Source organism: Rattus norvegicus, chromosome 15, assembly GCF_021556685.1.
Source record: "Rattus norvegicus strain SHRSP/BbbUtx chromosome 15, alternate assembly SHRSP_T2T, whole genome shotgun sequence".
NCBI classification, from domain to species: Eukaryota; Metazoa; Chordata; class Mammalia; order Rodentia; family Muridae; genus Rattus; species Rattus norvegicus.
The window spans coordinates 81,992,666-82,004,354 of NC_141548.1; the positions used below are offsets into that span (position 1 = coordinate 81,992,666).

Below are 11,689 nucleotides of genomic sequence, written 5' to 3' on the forward strand. Positions count from 1 at the left end.
CTGGTCCTCCAGCCTCCATTTCCTAAGTGCTAAGATTCCAGGCATCTGGTTTATGCAGTACCAGGGTTCAAATCTGGGCGAGCACTCTGCGAACTGAGCTATATCCCATCCCGGGGCTGTCTTTCTGATCCTCTGTAGCCCTCTGGTTTAATGCACAAAGAAATAGTTGTTGTTAGGACTCTCTTCCACTGAGTGAAGTAGACCTGTCTTGTTAGACGGAAGGCTCTGAGTCACATTTATTGCCCTGGTGTTCAGGAATCAAGTGGAAAAAAACTCCATGTGCAAAGAGCCCATAATTTTACTCAAGTAGATATTTAGCAGCTTAAGAGAAATAAGAAGAACAGTATTCACCCAGGCGCCGTCCAGGAGGATCTGGTGGGTACTTTACATTCCAGTCTACGAAAGGAAAGACATAATGTTTGATGCTTTCCCAAGATATATGGATATTTTGGTATGCAAAACGATAGCCCAGAGTGCAGCTTTCCAGCTGAACCGAATTCTGCTTGGCCCAAAGGATTTATTACTGTTGGTGCAATGCGGGTTAGTCAATCAAGTTGAATTTTTCTTCTGAAATCAGTCAACGAGAGCTCGCTCGGGCAGCTACCTGCTTTTCTGCTTTGTGCATTCACATACTGTTTGGTTTTCCCGTGCTTAGCTGACAGGCATGGCATCCACAAGTGTGCACACTCTTTGTGTTCCTCTAATGTTTGGCCTTCAGGCCCCCAGGCATGGTTTGATGCTCTCATAGTTTCTCTTCCACATGCTCCAAATTCACTGTGACTAAGCAGAAGTCCATTCCTTTCCCTCCTGCAATCCCAGACTCCTCTAAATTATAGTCTACCATGAAGTAATTTCCCCAGCCTGTACAGTCTCCTTTTGATCCTTCTTTGTTGCCCTCTGTGTGTCCAGATTGAATTACTGTCACATAAGGTAGAGCAGAGGTTCTCCTGGCAGGGGGCTCTGGCCCTGCACAGGTGGGAGTCAAATCCCTTCTGACTTAGCACTTTGGGTATGACCTCTAATGCACTGATAACGAGAGGACTTTCCTCCTACCTCCAATATCTTTGGTCTACAGCAACAGAGCTGGTCCTCGTTTGCCACAGACTATGGGAAATATGTCACTTGGCCTTACATGGAGAGGAACAGGGGGTTTCTTTTTATGAAAAGAATAAAGAGCAAGATGTGGGAGAGAGGGAAAGTGATGCTAAATATTCTCCAAAGTGAGGTTCTTGGGAGAATTAAGATTTCTTTTGTGATTGCAACGAGTTTCTAGATTGTGCCAACATCACAAGAGAAGGCTTGTTCTAGCACAGCATGGAACGCATGTTCTCATGAGCTGAAAAAGTTGACTAGTGCAGATGAGGAAGGTCTACAGGATGCCTGTGGTGAGGATGGCTCTCACCCACAAACTCACTTTCCCTCCCTTCCCCCCATTAACAGAGTCATAGCTGAGATGCGATTGAGTGCCTACTTTGACTATAGTTTCCAGATTCCCTTGCAGCTAGATCCCAGGGAAAACTGTGCTCTCAGTAGTGATGAATGTAATTTCCTCTTCACATAGCAAAGGAAAAGAGTTGGTGTTGGAACTCTGTTTTTCCCTCTTGGCTGGAATAAAGTCCTTACCTTGATACTGGAAGGCAGTTGTGTAGTATGATATCTCTCTGTTACCTTGGCTCTCAGAACACCTGAGTAAAGGAAAGTCTGCTGTTGAAATTGGACCAGTGTCAGTCATTGCTTTGCATTTGTTTTAGCAACTGCCATTTCTTTGATATAATGTCTGTCCTTTTTTCAAGCATATAAAACTAGCAACAAACATCTATTGAACATTATGTTAAGCCCTGGGGATATAAAAACACGAATAAATGTGTCTCAGTCCCTGACCTTAAGGAGTTTATAGTCAGATTGGAGAGATAAGACATGTACCCATAAAATGAACCATGCAAGGTAGGCTGTCACTCAACCCACAGAGCATACATATCAGGGCAGGAAGAGTCCTTTAGGCCACTGTGAGCAAAGAGGACTCAGGAAGTGGTGAGCCTTGAGAAAGAAGGAGAAGCAGAAGGCTATTGTACCAGACAGGCCACCACAGTGGTTGTTTGCTTATTTGATACTGGGATCGCTAAGAATAAATTTATCCTAGTTAGGATGAAGTAGCTAGTTCACATCAGAGAGTGGTAGAGTTACCGCTCAGGAGGTTGTTGGGATATGGCCGAGGTAAGTCTTGAGGACCAAGCTGCCTGGGAATCACATTTCTCTCTCTCAGATGCTGTCTAAGGCAGTATCACTGGGTACTGATGTGAGGCCTCCAGTGAGAAGGTAGCCATCCAAGCAAGTGTTCTTCACAAATCTATCAGCCTGGGATCTTAGACAAAGCTGTGAGGAATCTGATTCAGTTCCCCAAGTGTAGTTTTCCTACAGACAGACCAAAGGCACAAGGCAATCCCACAGAACAAACCGCAGGGGAGCAAATCCACAGTCAGTTGTATTACAGGTGCAGCCTTTTTCTTTTAACCTCGCCTTTAAAACAAACTTCCTCTCATCTTCCTGGACTCCCATTTTCTACGCTAGTGAGTTCTCACTTCACTGTTCCTGTCTTTGTGTAATCATTTCTTTAAAAAAAAAGCACACACACACACACACACACACACACACACACACACACACACACACACACACACACAAAAGAATGCGAGTAAACCCCGCATGTTTAAGCTTATTCTTCTTACCTCACTGGCTGGCATTTTATTGATTTCCTTGTCCCAGAAGTCGTGTTGAGACTCGGTTCCTCTGTAGTCGATCTTGTTTGTTTGTATTTTGTAGCCACCTAGCAACAGAGTCCTTGAGGGAACTCTCCCAAACAATTGTTACCTACATGCACCTCTACCATGTTGTGGAGGTTTTTCCAGCTATTCAACCTTCTCTCTCTTTCCTTCCAGGAGCGCTTATCACAAGGGTTGAGAAAATACAGCACCCTTGTCTTTTGCCTCTGGGGAAACCTGGCCTGTGGAAAAGTTACTGCTCAATGTTTTCTCTTGTCTTATCTCTCCAGTTATTAGACTTCTTTGTCCAGAAAGGTGCAAACGTTTAGACAGAGGGGGCTTGATCGTAGCTGGCAACATTTGAGTACTATCTCTCAACTTGGGCGGGCTGACATTAACTTCAGTGTGTTCTCTCAACATGTGAGGTTGGAAGGGTAAGATGCCGGAACAGTTTTCTGTGACCCTTTGTCCTGGACTGATCTTTCCTGAGTTGTTGGATCTGATGAAGGAGCTCGTTGTATAAACATAAGAAATCTTCCTGCCCTTAAAAGCTTGAACTGTACACAGTATTATTCCTGACCGTGTCATGAAACGTGTTGGAGACATCGGATTAACAACTCAGGACGGGAGACACCTTTGCGGACCTCAACTAGAAGCTAAAATCTCAGTGCCTAAGTAATGAAAGTCTCTGGCTTTAATCCAGAGAACCATGGCAATGGCCTGGCAGTGTATTTTCCTTTTGGTTATTTTCTGACAAGTGACGTTTACATAGGTTTCGATAGTGTGCTCTTTAGTTGATAACCATGCGTTTCCTACTCTACATTCTATCAGTTGGGAAGTGCACCTATACTGGTTCACAAGGAGAGATGCTCCAATACGGATGTGGAGTGACCAATGTGCCCATCTATAGTCTCCTCAAACTCTTAGGATTTTGCTTGTATTTTTCCTTTCTCTTCCTGTCAACTCTTCCTTGGCCTCCTCCACTCATTTCCCCATTTTACTTCACTTAGTTCCTACTTTGTTTTGTTTGCACAGTTGACAGTTGGAGAGAGAAGGGTAAGGAATGTTACGTGGGAACAAGGTTTCTTCCCATCAATAAAAATGTTCCCCCATTGATTGTGCGGATGTACAAACACAGTGGCCACTCCCTTATCTTCGGTTTTCCTTCTGTGACTTCAGTTGCCCACCAACCAAGCCAAGTTTGACTGTATGGAGAGAAAATTCCAGAAATGCAATCCATAAATTGCAATTTGTGTGCTATTCTGAAATTTCTGATGGATCCCTAAGCCCTACCTGCACGTTCAGTTATCCCTCGTCTATGACGTGTACGCTGTCTACCCACTTGTCCTTTAGTAACCTTCAGGCCTGTCAGACTGACCGTAGCTATATGATAGTGCTTCTAGTCTAGTCCCTCTTATTTCTCTTAACGATCTCCAAGTGAAAGACCAACACTGCTAGAAATTTGAATTTGCCAGAGACATGCTGTAGAGTGCTTCCTTTAAGTAAAAAAAGTGAAAATTCTCGACTTAATAAGAAAGGGGGGAAATCTATATTAAGGTTAGGTTGCTAGGGTCTATAGACCTTTACAAGGTCTATAAATCATTATTGAGCTCTTACCTCGATTTGCTTTGTAAATCAAACTGTATTATAGCTATGATATACAGGACAATTCATAGTACATAATATAATGTTTTATATTATTTTCAGTTTGGGTCATCTACTGGGGAACTTGGACTGTTCCCCTTCATGGAAAATAGGAAAATACCATTTACAACAGAAAATTAAACGCACACTCTGTGTGTGTGCACATGTGAATTTTATGATATATAAATTATAGCTATATAAAGCTGAAATTTATAAATGGATTTTAATAATCTCTATCAATTATTAATATGACCTGGCCTGTTCAAGGCAGAGTCCTATGGATTTATTTAATCAGCTCTTGCACAAGTACTGGGCAAATTACCCCTAATCTATCTGTCTATGTGCTAGACTGTTAATTCCCCAGCTGTGTTCCTCCAAACACTTGCTGTTTGAGTCTTGCCTGGGTTATTTCTGCTCCAGCAGTCTGTCCTGGGGGTGGGAGGTCATCTTCACATGCTCCTGGTCCATCACATCTGATAGAGACCTCTTATTCTCTCAGACCTCCTCCTTTACTCTCCTCTTCTTTTCTCCTTCCTGTGACCTCTGGTCTGGTAACTCAACCTCTGCTTACCTCCATCCTCCCCAGTTAGTGGCTGTAGCCACCTCTATTTAACCAATAGTTTTAAACAGGGAAGCAAAGTTTACATCGCAGCAGTTGGTGTACCTGAGGATTTGCTCATGGGAAGGGGGGCAACAGATCGTGGGAGCCTGTATTTAGCATTTGAATACATAGAGGCACCAGACCAAACCCCAACAGAAATTTGTTTCAGAACTTACAGGTTAAGCTGGCTCTTAGGAGACATTATCTTTTTGCATGGCCAGATCAGCTTCTCCTTGTTACTATATTCAGAAGTCCATCATGACATTAGGTTGCTATTTTTTAAAAAAGATTTGTTTATTTTTATTTTGTGTGTATGTTGTGCCTATGCGTATGTACATAGGCATATGTACTACATGCATGTATGGTGCTCAAGGAGGCCAGAAGAGGGAGTCAGAACTCCTGAGACAGTCATCACCCTCCATATGCACCCTGAGGATTGAACCTTGGTCAACTTCAAGAGCTGCAAGCACTCTTAACCACTGAGCCACCTCTCTAAGATTGCTGTTTTTAATCATCTTCAGATTCTGGATGTTTTATTTGCTCTTGGCTGAGGCATGCCAAGGTGTAAGGTGGTATCGATGACTTTGAAACATTGCCCACCAGGGAGAAATGTCGTGGTTAATATTAACATTTTATAACAAATTTAGCTTAGACTCAGTTGACAACTTCTTTCACTATATAATAAAACTTTATGCATATAATATTGAGAAGCTTCGGTTTTATTTCCCTTCACATTTGCACACATGTACTACTTCCAATAAATATAATTGAACCTGGCGTGCAGATTAATGTGTTCATGAACATGCTATGGCAATGATCCTTGCTCGATGACGGTGTTCTTGCTATTTAAATGTAATTCCCTTTTCGATGCTCAGCTCAAATGCCCAGAACATTTCATTTATTCTCCACCCCACTTCTACAGTTATTCAATATTCACAGTTTTATAGGCAAACTATTACGCAGAAATATATTTTTGGTACTTTTTCAACTTTGCTAATAGAAACTCAGCATGTCACGTGGCTAATTTTTAACCAAGAGAGATAGCTATCCTTTCCTATTAGAATTAGATTTCTCCCTGGGCTATGATAATGGAAGTTCAGATTCAGTCAATATTGCAGTATTTAACATACCAAAGTCCTATTTCATATGCTCTCCACTTCTAGCATCTCATCCTGTCAGAAGTAATCAGTATTAGCAATTCTTTTTTTTTATTTTTATTTTTTATTAACTTGAGTATTTCTTATATACATTTCGAGTGTTATTCCCTTTCCCGGTTTCCGGGCAAACATCCCCCTCCCCCCTCCCCTTCCTTATCGGTGTTCCCCTCCCAACCCTCCCCCCATTGCCGCCCTCCCCCCAACAGTCTAGTTCACTGGGGGTTCAGTCTTAGCAGGACCCAGGGCTTCCCCTTCCACTGGTGCTCTTACTAGGATATTCATTGCTACCTATGGGGTCAGAGTCCAGGGTCAGTCCATGTATAGTCTTTAGGTAGTGGCTTAGTCCCTGGAAGCTCTGGTTGCTTGGCATTGTTGTACATATGGGGTCTTGAGCCCCTTCAAGCTCTTCCAGTTCTTTCTCTGATTCCTTCAACGGGGGTCCTATTCTCAGTTCAGTGGTTTGCTGCTGGCATTCGCCTCTGTATTTGCTGTATTCTGGCTGTGTCTCTCAGGAGCGATCTACATCCGGCTCCTGTCGGTCTGCACTTCTTTGCTTCATCCATCTTGTCTAATTGGGTGGCTGTATATGTATGGGCCACATGTGGGGCAGGCTCTGAATGGGTGTTCCTTCACTCTGTTTTAATCTTTGCCTCTCTCTTCCCTGCCAAGGGTATTCTTGTTCCCCTTTTAAAGAAGGAGTGAAGCATTCACATTTTCATCATCTGTCTTGAGTTTCATTTGTTCTAGGCATCTAGGGTAATTCAAGCATTTGGGCTAATAGCCACTTATCAATGAGTGCATACCATGTATGTCTTTCTGTGATTGGGTTAGCTCACTCAGGATGATATTTTCCAGTTCCAACCATTTGCCTACGAATTTCATAAAGCCGTTGTTTTTGATAGCTGAGTAATATTCCATTGTGTAGATGTACCACATTTTCTGTATCCATTCCTCTGTTGAAGGGCATCTGGGTTCTTTCCAGCTTCTGGCTATTATAAATAAGGCTGCAATGAACATAGTGGAGCACGTGTCTTTTTTATATGTTGGGGCATCTTTTGGGTATATGCCCAAGAGAGGTATAGCTGGATCCTCAGGCAGTTCAATGTCCAATTTTCTGAGGATCCTCCAGACTGATTTCCAGAATGGTTGTACCAGTATGCAATCCCACCAACAATGGAGGAGTGTTCCTCTTTCTCCACATCCTCGCCAGCATCTGTTGTCCCCTGAGTTTTTGATCTTAGCCATTCTCACTGGTGTGAGGTGAAATCTCAGGGTTGTTTTGATTTGCATTTTCCTTATGACTAAAGATGTTGAACATTTCTTTAGGTGTTTCTCAGCCATTCGGCATTCCTCAGCTGTGAATTCTTTGTTTAGATCTGAACCCCATTTTTTAATAGGGTTATTTGTTTCCCTGCGGTCTAACTTCTTGAGTTCTTTGTATATTTTGGATATAAGGCCTCTATCTGTTGTAGGATTGGTAAAGATCTTTTCCCAATCTGTTGGTTGCCGTTTTGTCCTAACCACAGTGTCCTTTGCCATACAGAAGCTTTGCAGTTTTATGAGATCCCATTTGTCCATTCTTGATCTTAGAGCGTAAGCCATTGGTGTTTTGTTTAGGAAATTTTTTCCAGTGCCCATGTGTTCCAGATGCTTCCCTAGTTTTTCTTCTATTAGTTTGAGTGTGTCTGGTTTGATGTGGAGGTCCTTGATCCACTTGGACTTAAGCTTTGTACAGGGTGATAAGCATGGATCGATCTGCATTCTTCTACATGTTGCCCTCCAGTTGAACCAGCACCATTTGCTGAAAATGCTATCTTTTTTCCATTGGATGGTTTTGGCTCCTTTGTCAAAAATCAAGTGACCATAGGTGTGTGGGTTCATTTCTGGGTCTTCAATTCTATTCCATTGGTCTATCTGTCTGTCTCTGTACCAATACCATGCAGTTTTTATCACTATTGCTCTGCAATACTGCTTGAGTTCAGGGATAGTGATTCCCCCTGAAGTCCTTTTATTGTTGAGGATAGCTTTAGCTATCCTGGGTTTTTTGTTATTCCAGATGAATTTGCAAATTGTTCTGTCTAACTCTTTGAAGAATTGGATTGGTATTTTGATGGGGATTGCATTGAATCTGTAGATTGCTTTTGGTAAAATGGCCATTTTTACTATATTAATCCTGCCAATCCATGAGCATGGGAGATCTTTCCATCTTCTGAGGTCTTCTTCAATTTCCTTCTTCAGTGTCTTGAAGTTCTTATTGTACAGATCTTTTACTTGCTTTGTTAAAGTCACACCGAGTACTTTATATTATTTGGGTCTATTATGAAGGGTGTCGTTTCCCTAATTTCTTTCTCGGCTTGTTTCTCTTTTGTATAGAGGAAGGCAACTGATTTATTTGAGTTAATTTTATACCCAGCCACTTTGCTGAAGTTGTTTATCAGCTTTAGTAGTTCTCTGGTGGAACTTTTGGGTTCACTTAAATATACTATCATATCATCTGCAAATAGTGATATTTTGACTTCTTCTTTTCCGATCTGTATCCCCTTGACCTCCTTTTTTGTCTGATTGCTCTGGCTAGAACTTCAAGAACTATATTGAATAAGTAGGGAGAGAGTGGGCAGCCTTGTCTAGTCCCTGATTTTAGTGGGATTGCTTCAAGTTTCTCTCCATTTAGTTTAATGTTAGCAACTGGTTTGCTGTATATGGCTTTTACTATGTTTAGGTATGGGCCTTGAATTCCTATTCTTTCCAGGACTTTTATCATGAAGGGGTGTTGAATTTTGTCAAATGCTTTCTCAGCATCTAATGAAATGATCATGTGGTTCTGTTCTTTCAGTTTGTTTATATAATGGATCACGTTGATGGTTTTCCGTATATTAAACCATCCCTGCATGCCTGGGATGAAGCCTACTTGGTCATGGTGGATGATTGTTTTGATGTGCTCTTGGATTCGGTTTGCCAGAATTTTATTGAGTATTTTTGCGTCGATATTCATAAGGGAAATTGGTCTGAAGTTCTCTTTCTTTGTTGTGTCTTTGTGTGGTTTAGGTATAAGAGTAATTGTGGCTTCGTAGAAGGTATTCGGTAGTGACCCATCTGTTTCAATTTATGGAATAGTTTGGATAATATTGGTATGAGGTCTTCTATGAAGGTTTGATAGAATTCTGCACTAAACCCGTCTGGACCTGGGCTCTTTTTGGTTGGGAGACCTTTAATGACTGCTTCTATTTCCTTAGGAGTTATGGGGTTGTTTAACTGGTTTATCTGTTCCTGATTTAACTTCGGTACCTGGTATCTGTCTAGGAAATTGTCCATTTCCTGAAGATTTTCAAGTTTTGTTGAATATAGGTTTTTATAGTAAGATCTGATGATTTTTTGAATTTCCTCTGAATCTGTTGTTATGTCTCCCTTTTCCTTTCTGATTTTGTTAATTTGGATGCACTCTCTGTGTCCTCTCGTTAGTCTGGCTAAGGGTTTATCTATCTTGTTGATTTTCTCAAAGAACCAACTTTTGGTTCTGTTGATTCTTTCTATGGTCCTTTTTGTTTCTACTTGGTTGATTTCTGCTCTGAGTTTGATTATTTCCTGCCTTCTACTCCTCCTGGGTGTATTTGCTTCCTTTTGTTCTAGAGCTTTTAGGTGTGCTGTCAAGCTGCTGACATATGCTCTTTCCTGTTTCTTTCTGCAGGCACTCAGCGCTATGAGTTTTCCTCTTAGCACAGCTTTCATTGTGTCCCATAAGTTTGGGTATGTTGTACCTTCATTTTCATTAAATTCTAAAAAGTTTCTAATTTCTTTCTTTATTTCTTCCTTGACCAGGTTATCATTGAGTAGAGCATTGTCCAATTTCCAAGTATATGTTGGCATTCTTCCTTGATTGTTATTGAAGACCAGTTTTAGGCCCTGGTGGTCCGATAGCACGCATGGGATTATTTCTATCTTTCTGTACCTGTTGAGGCCCGTTTTTTGACCAATTATATGGTCAATTTTGGAGAAGGTACCATGAGGAGCTGAGAAGAAGGTATATCCTTTTGCTTTAGGATAGAATGTTCTATAAATATCCGTTAAGTCCATTTGGCTCATGACTTCTCTTAGTCTGTCTACATCTCTGTTTAATTTCTGTTTCCATGATCTGTCCATTGATGAGAGTGGGGTGTTGACATTTCCCACTATTATTGTGTGAGGTGCAATGTGTGTTTTGAGCTTTAGTAAGGTTTCTTTTACATATGTAGGTGCCCTTGTATTTGGGGCATAGATATTTAGGATTGAGAGTTCATCTTGGTGGATTTTTCCTTTGATGAATATGAAGTGTCCTTCCTTATCTTTTTTGATGACTTTTAGTTGAAAATTGATTTTATTTGATATTAGAATGGCTACTCCAGCTTGCTTCTTCTGACCATTTGCTTGGAAAATTGTTTTCCAGCCTTTCACTCTGAGGTAATGTCTGTTTTTTTCTCTGAGGTGTGTTTCCTGTAGGCAGCAGAATGCAGGGTCCTCGTTGCATATCCAGTTTGTTAATCTATGTCTTTTTATTGGGGAGTTGAGGCCATTGATGTTGAGAGATATTAAGGAATAGTGATTATTGCTTCCTGTTATATTCATATTTGGATGTGAGGTTATGTTTGTGTGCTTTCATTCTCTTTGTTTTGTTGCCAAGACGATTAGTTTCTTGCTTCTTCTATGGTATAGCTTGCCTCCTTATGTTGGGCTTTACCCTTTATTATCCTTTGTAGTGCTGGATTTGTAGAAAGATATTGTGTAAATTTGGTTTTGTCATGGAATATCTTGGTTTCTCCATCTATGTTAATTGAGAGTTTTGCAGGATACAGTAACCTGGGCTGGCATTTGTGTTCTCTTAGGGTCTGTATGACATCAGTCCAGGATCTTCTGGCCTTCATAGTTTCTGGCGAGAAGTCTGGTGTGATTCTGATAGGTCTGCATTTATATGTTACTTGACCTTTTTCCCTTACTGCTTTTAATATTCTTTCTTTATTTTGTGCGTTTGGTGTTTTGACTATTATGTGACGGGAGGTGTTTCTTTTCTGGTCCAATCTATTTGGAGTTCTGTAGGCTTCTTGTATGCCTATGGGTATCTCTTTATTTAGGTTAGGGAAGTTTTCTTCTATGATTTTGTTGAAGATATTTACTGGTCCTTTGAGCTGGGAGTCTTCACTCTCTTCTATACCTATTATCCTTAGGTTTGATCTTCTCATTGAGTCCTGGATTTCCTGTATGTTTTGGACCAGTAGCTTTTTCCTCTTTACATTATCTTTGACAGTTGAGTCAATGATTTCTATGGAATCTTCTGCTCCCGAGATTCTCTCTTCCATCTCTTGTATTCTGTTGTTGAAGCTTGTATCTACAGATCCTTGTCTCTTCTTTTGGTTTTCTTTATCCAGGGTTGTTTCCATGTGTTCTTTCTTGATTGCTTCTATTTCCATTTTTAATTCCTTCAACTGTTTGATTGTGTTTTCCTGAAATTCTTTCAGGGATTTTTGTGACTCCTCTCTATGGGCTTCTACTTGTTTATT

General features: G+C 41.0%; 1 long non-coding RNA gene across 8 annotated transcripts in view; it reads right to left on the reverse strand.

Annotated features, from left to right (window-relative positions):
- LOC102553927 (uncharacterized) overlaps positions 1–3,003 on the reverse strand; it is a 117,908-nt gene extending 114,905 nt beyond the window's left edge. For all 8 annotated transcript variants that reach the window (XR_015638427.1, XR_015638429.1, XR_015638425.1 and 5 more), the window contains exons 1-2: positions 2,727–3,003; positions 1,624–1,685 (exon numbers count right to left, since the gene is read on the reverse strand). This is a non-coding gene — a long non-coding RNA (uncharacterized LOC102553927). The remainder of the gene's footprint in view (positions 1–1,623; positions 1,686–2,726) is intronic.
- Positions 3,004–11,689: the final 8,686 nt, after the last annotated feature.